The sequence below is a fragment of the Spea bombifrons genome, chromosome 10 (assembly GCF_027358695.1).
Source record: "Spea bombifrons isolate aSpeBom1 chromosome 10, aSpeBom1.2.pri, whole genome shotgun sequence".
Classification (NCBI taxonomy): Eukaryota; Metazoa; Chordata; class Amphibia; order Anura; family Pelobatidae; genus Spea; species Spea bombifrons.
In genome coordinates, this window is record NC_071096.1 from 26395796 (window position 1) to 26402281 (window position 6486).

Here is a 6486-nt window from a genome sequence, read left to right on the forward strand (position 1 = left end):
AATGTTACAAATTTTTCTCCAAAATGTGGTTCTGTTAAATGTTTTTCCAATTTTTCAGAATGTTTTGATTCTCTGGAAAATTACTCAGTCCTGTTGGACAGCATTGCATCCTAAAACTTTTGGCTCCTCTTGTAAATTTGGTGCAAATTAGACACAAACGTAAAAGTTAAAACTGTCATCTGTATTGACCTGTAAACAATATCTGTGACACCATTGTTTATTTTTTATTTGTGATTAAATTTGGCCTATTTACATGTCCTTGATTGAAAATGCAAGCATATTTCTGTATATCTGTAATTTTGTATATTGAAAATTTTTTGATTGTTACATTTATACAATGGTCCACAAACTGTAAATATAGAATTTGCTGTGATATTCACTGACACCATAGCAAATATTAATAAAACATTTTAGAGAAAACAAAATGCATTTTTTTTTCACAAACTGAAGATTCTGATGCCATTCTTAACCCCCTAAGGACAAAGCCCGTATATGTACGGGCTCAAAATGCCTTGTTTTCAATGGGTTTAGGGACCGCCCATTGTCCTTAAGGGGTTAAATAAATAAATAAATAAATAACTGGCAACATTCAGCCTGAGGGTCAAATCCAAGAAGCACAATTGAAGACATCAATGCCTTATATACTTACATACAGTTGAAGGCAAGCCTGCTTATAGTGGATAGTTCCCCCGAACCTTTGTGCCGCAAGGTTGCTGGGCTCTCATACTCCTCATGGACATATGATGCCTGCCTGCTCCTTACATATAAGTATATGTAAGAGTATAATGTGGCTATGTGTTTAAGCATATATGTTATACACAACCACTCAAAGTAACTTTAAATGTGAGCACAGCTACTCCTAAACCATATACTTCAAAATACATGCACACAATTTAAAACTTACAAAAGGAAGTCGTGGGGGTGCGACTAAAGACTAAAGGTTCCACCGAGATTTGAACTCGGATCGCTGGATTCAGAGTCCAGAGTGCTAACCATTACACCATGGAACCCTAGCTGTTTTGGTTCTGCTAAGTATGTGGTAACATCGTGAATATATAGGCTTGTTTTTTAAATGCCTTCCAGTATTTTGTATGATGACTCTTTACATTTCGTGGTGTTTCTAGGATTGAAAACATGTACATCGTGTACTCTGATTGGCATAATGTTACTACCTGAATAAAAAGCAAAGCTAGTTGGTTCATTTTTTGCATTATGCAGTCTTTATAGGTTTTTAGTTTTAAAACCAGAATAGGCCAAGCTTTTCGATTGTATGACAAATTATGTTGTTGTTTTGATCCTTGGGAAATCACTCATCAAAATGTACTGTCAGAAGTGGGATTCGAACCCACGCCTCCAGAGGAGACTGCGACCTGAACGCAGCGCCTTAGACCGCTCGGCCATCCTGACAGATATGCAAAGTCTTTCCAAAGAGCCTGATGGATCTCTCATTAGGTCTTAATTGTCAAGCATATATCTATATATTATATCTATATATATATAGATATATAGATCTATATATATATAGATATATAGATCTATATACAGATCTATATATAGATATATATATAGATCTATATATATATATAGATATATATATATATATAGATCTATATATATATAGATATAGATATATATAGATATATAAATAGATATATGCTTGACAATTAAAACCTAATGAGAGATCCATCAGGCTCTTTGGAGATGGCATATAGATGGCAAATAATATATATATATAGATCTATATATATATATATATATAGATAGATAGATAGATAGATAGATAGATAGATATAGAGATATATATAGATCTATATATATATATATATATATATATATATAGATAGATATAGATAGATATATATAGAGATATATATATAGATATATGCTTGACAATTAAAACCTAATGAGAGATCCATCAGGCTCTTTGGAGATGGCATATATGGCATATATATATATATATATATATATATATACTTTCATATACGCTTAAATTTCCAAGCTGTGTTAAAATGGTTAATAGACTTTAATACAGTATCAAAAGATCAAGATTAAAAATAGCAGGTTCCACCGAGATTTGAACTCGGATCGCTGGATTCAAAGTCCAGAGTGCTAACCATTACACCATGGAACCATATAGAAAACCATTGTCAAATACATGAGGACATCCCAATCGAAACCACAGCACACTAAGCTAATGATTGCTTTTAATGTGTCAAAGTAAGAGATTTAAAGGAAGAACATTTTATATACAAACTGCTGTAAAACACTGAGATACACTTGTAAGGTTAATATTAGTTTGTCCTGGTGAAAATGCTACCTTAGATTATAAATCCTTTATTTTGTGTGCAAGTAATATGTAAGCTTGTTCTGATAAAATAAATAAAATATTTGTTTTAAGAGTGTTCAGTGAGCAACTTTTTCCACTTTGATTATACCCTTATGGATACTAGCATGACCGCTATTCAAGAAAATGGTTTCACTGGGGATCGAACCCAGGACCTTCTGCGTGTAAAGCAGACGTGATAACCACTACACTATGAAACCAAACATATGTGAGTAAGTGTGACATGATTGCCCATATGTCTGATAAAGCAGGATAAAGAAAAAAAAAGAAAAAAATTTGTCCATAAGTAGAAAAATGCAGGGGGGGGGGCTCCTCATATACCGTATTTCCCCAAGTATAGGACGCTCCCTTGTATAAAATGCACCCCCATTTTTGGGGGCCAAAATTTTAAAAAAACAATATTACATAAAGTTATTGTACTGGCTGCCTGGGCATGATTTGAGTGTGATTGATGTTGGCTGCTAGCAACTGTTAGCAATCGCTCACGCAGCCAGTACAGGCACATCACTTTCAGCCTCCCTGTGCCCCCTACACACAGATCCATGCTAACATACATACATACATAAATACAATTTACTCCCCAACCTTACTTGAACTGCAGATCTTCTGCTGCCGCTCGCTGACTTCCATGGGGGCCGCTGTCTCCCCTCTGCCTTGCTCGACGCGGCTGCACAGGAACAGGAACTGAGCGGAGTCATGTGATGCGATCTGCATTCACGTGACTCCACCAGGTTCCTGTGCAGCCGCAGCGGATGAAGGTAAGCAGCAGTTAGTTTAAAAAAAATAATCTACCACCACTGTATAAGACGCACCCAATTTTTAGAACCCAATTTTTGCATCTTATACATGGGGAAATACGGTACTCTTGTACCAAAGGGTCTGTTTTGTTTACCTATTGCACAGAGAATATGATGGGGCTAAATAAAACAATAAATAATAATTTAATAAAGGAAAAAGACCACAAGAGGGAGGAAGCAGAAAAAAATGGGGAAAGGAGATTCATAGAAGTGTCCCTTCTTGTGTAATTCCTCCAGGGCCCAGAGCTCCTTAATCTGGCCTAAGGATATGCAAAGGATGTTCTAAAGGCTAACAAGAGTTTGTCTTGTTTAATAGCTTGAAATCCTGGGCAATAAATTAACCGTAAGAAATGATAGGTTATTAAGGAGGAAGTGGGCAATTTTTACTTATTTTTATTTATTCGATATAGGTACTTTAATAAACCTTCACAGTGTTGTAGTTTATCGATTGCTTCTGAAACATACAGTATTTCACACAGAAGGGAAAAACAACCAAAATGATCACTGAAAAACAAAGAACAAGGAACCTTTATCTTTATCTCATGGGAAATATTACTATAAGTAATACGCCTTTTTGTATGTGAGCAGTAAACAGTGATTAAAACAAAGAACATGGGAGATTACAGACTAATAATATTTTCCTGGGAATCTCATGTGTCCTTGGGATTTGAAATCCAAAACGCCCTCTTGAAAGGCATCAAATGATTTAAATATATTTTTTTTCTTGTATTTAGTATTTGTATTTAGTATTTGGGGTCTACAAACTAACAAATGTAAAGGCGTCCGGGGCGTAATTAGGAAGCATGGGGCCTTGATATATATATATATATATATATATATATATATATAGAGTAAAGGTTGTAGCCGTATTAGTCCAGTGGTGTCAATATCAAATAACAGATGGAATAAGTATCTTGTGATAATACCTTTTTTATTGGACTAACAGAATTTTAGAATGACAAGCTTTCGGGAGCTCTTCTCCCTTTCTCAAGTCTAAAGCATATCTGAGCAAAACGACACATAGAATTCAATGTAGTGTGGCAGGAGAGGGGGGGGGGTGCTTACTACCCAGATCTGAAAGCTAGTAGAGTCTATTTTTACAATTGGTATCAGGTAAGTATTGGGCTATTTCATTTTTTTTTAACAGTATGTATGCAGAGTGTGTATGTCTTAGTGTGATTGTGTCTGTGTAGATCTGAGAGGGAGTATGTGTTAGAGTGTGTATGTGTGTCACGTTCTGCCCAGGCTGCGGAGCTGCATATCTGTCCTGCTGTAGTTTCTCTGCTTTGCTTTGATCCATTCCTGGATTTCCTTTTGCTTTGTTCTATTTTCCATTCCTTGCTTCTGCTCCGGCTCTTTGCTTCAGCTCTGCTTCCTTTATTAGGTGTGCCCCACCCGTGTGTTCTGTTTGTCTCAGTCTGTAGTCTAAGGTATGTCTCTGTGCTATGTGTTTGGTTTACATGTGTAGTTTGTTTTGTATCTTTGTCTGCAGGGATTAGCGTTAGGACCCACCGTCATTGGAGTACTTTGGCGTAGTGGTGGGCTAAGCATACTATGGCCATATCATGTGACGAAATCTCCAATAGTTATCTTGTAGTCCTAGGCTAGTTTCTGTATTCATGTTTGTCTGTCTCTTATGTACCTTTGCCCTTCTTCCTTGAATCATCTGAGGATTCCGGTTCCTCTCTCCTCTCCCCATGTCCCAGTTAAGATTTCCTATCCTTGCTTAAAGGAAGAAGCGTCCGAGGGTTCCGGCTCCTCACTCCTTCCCCTGTGTTCCTTGCCTTCTTCCCTGTCCTTTGTTGTGCCCTGTACCATGTATGTCTTGTCAGGTTATGTTTATTCCTTGTCTTGTGCCTGTTTATACTTTACGCTATTCATGTCATGTTTCTTGCCACTTCTCGTGTATATCCTATGTCATGTTTCTTGCCTGGTCTCCCTTTCCCTTGCTGTGTTATGTGTCTGCTATATTAACCCTTTGCTTAGCCTTCATTCTCCCAGCCTGCAGCATCCTGCTTGTGATCCATGTGATATGCTTCATGCCTGCTCCAGGGTGCCTGCAGGATTCGTTTTGTTCTGGACTACATCTGCTGCCATATCAGGGCGCTGGTGTTTGGCTGCACTAACCTAGGTGCTCAACGCCTGGGCGAGTGTGGTCACCCTGCAACCAGGCCCTGCCCCAGACTCCACTGCTGCATCGTGACTCCTGCATACAACCATCGGGCGCACTGGGTCCTTCCAGTCATCAGCTTGGACCCAGTCCGTGACAATGTGTGAGAAGTAGTGTATGTGCTTATGTGTATGTGTGAGAGCAAGTGTGTGTGTTACAGTATGTGTAAGTGTGTGTTAGTGTACATATGTGTGTTAGCATGTGCTTGTAAATGCTTGTAGGTATGATAGTGTGTGTAAATATGTGCGCCAATGTGTTAGTTATCAGGCTCTGGATCTGCCCCAGAGAAAAGGGTCACTTGGCTTTGCCTGCCCTGTGGGGCAGAATGTATCAGCCACTTCTCTCCCTGTAGGTGATTTGGTTTTCATTTTGAATTGCTAAGCCTTTACATTATGAACTGTTGTAAATCTGACCTATTACTACCACATACAGGTTCATTCACTGGTAATAAAGCTAAACCTCTTAGTTTCTCCACATGAGCACATAACATACAGTCCTTTGCTACTGATCTGCATCTTATTAACCTTGTTAAGAAATGCCCTCAGATACATAATAATGCATGTGAGAAAAGTCTAAAAGTGGAAAATATACAGTGTGAACTTGCTGCTGGTAGATATAATACTAGTAACACTCTGCAGTAATTCAGCGTCTCCAAGCCCATGGAGAGACAGTGGACTGGTCCTCCTTCACTCTGGTTCCTACAGGCACTAGAAAAGAGCAGAGGTGCCATTAACTGAGAGATCTTCCATTGTTTTACTTTTTTAACCTGCTGGTAGGGTGTCAATAAGAGTGTTCATAGAGGTTCCCCTTCCTGGGAGTGGGTTCCGTATTGTCCTGAGGGGTCCCTATTTAGGTTTTTAATTGGTCGACTTAAATAATAGACTGTAATCAATCCTTGGTCTTGTCTTATCATTCTGACTCTTTGCGCCAGCAAAAACAGTAACACTAGATGGATCAAATTGGTCTTACCTGCAGTCAAGTTCTAGGTTTCTATGCGGTCCTTAGAAGGTGGAGAGCAGCTGCTCTGTTGGAGATGTGAGCTTCAAAAGCACAGATGACGTCTTCACTTCCTCATAAAACTGATGACATGAGATCTCCATTCACACCCCTGTGACAGTATGTGGTTCACGCAATGCCATGTCAGGACATTTATTTTGCATGCACAACGATACTTT

The 6486-nt window shown here is 38.4% G+C and overlaps 4 non-coding genes across 4 annotated transcripts; all 4 read right to left on the reverse strand.

The window, feature by feature from the left end:
- Positions 1-938: 938 nt before the first annotated feature.
- TRNAQ-CUG (transfer RNA glutamine (anticodon CUG)) lies at positions 939-1010 on the reverse strand. The gene has a single exon. It is a non-coding gene; the product is annotated as a tRNA-Gln (tRNA).
- Positions 1011-1324: 314 nt separating this feature from the next.
- On the reverse strand, positions 1325-1407 carry TRNAL-CAG (transfer RNA leucine (anticodon CAG)). The gene has a single exon. It is a non-coding gene; the product is annotated as a tRNA-Leu (tRNA).
- Positions 1408-2059: 652 nt separating this feature from the next.
- On the reverse strand, positions 2060-2131 carry TRNAQ-UUG (transfer RNA glutamine (anticodon UUG)). The gene has a single exon. It is a non-coding gene; the product is annotated as a tRNA-Gln (tRNA).
- Positions 2132-2471: 340 nt separating this feature from the next.
- Positions 2472-2544, reverse strand: TRNAV-UAC (transfer RNA valine (anticodon UAC)). The gene has a single exon. It is a non-coding gene; the product is annotated as a tRNA-Val (tRNA).
- Between the last annotated feature and the right edge of the window lie 3942 nt (positions 2545-6486).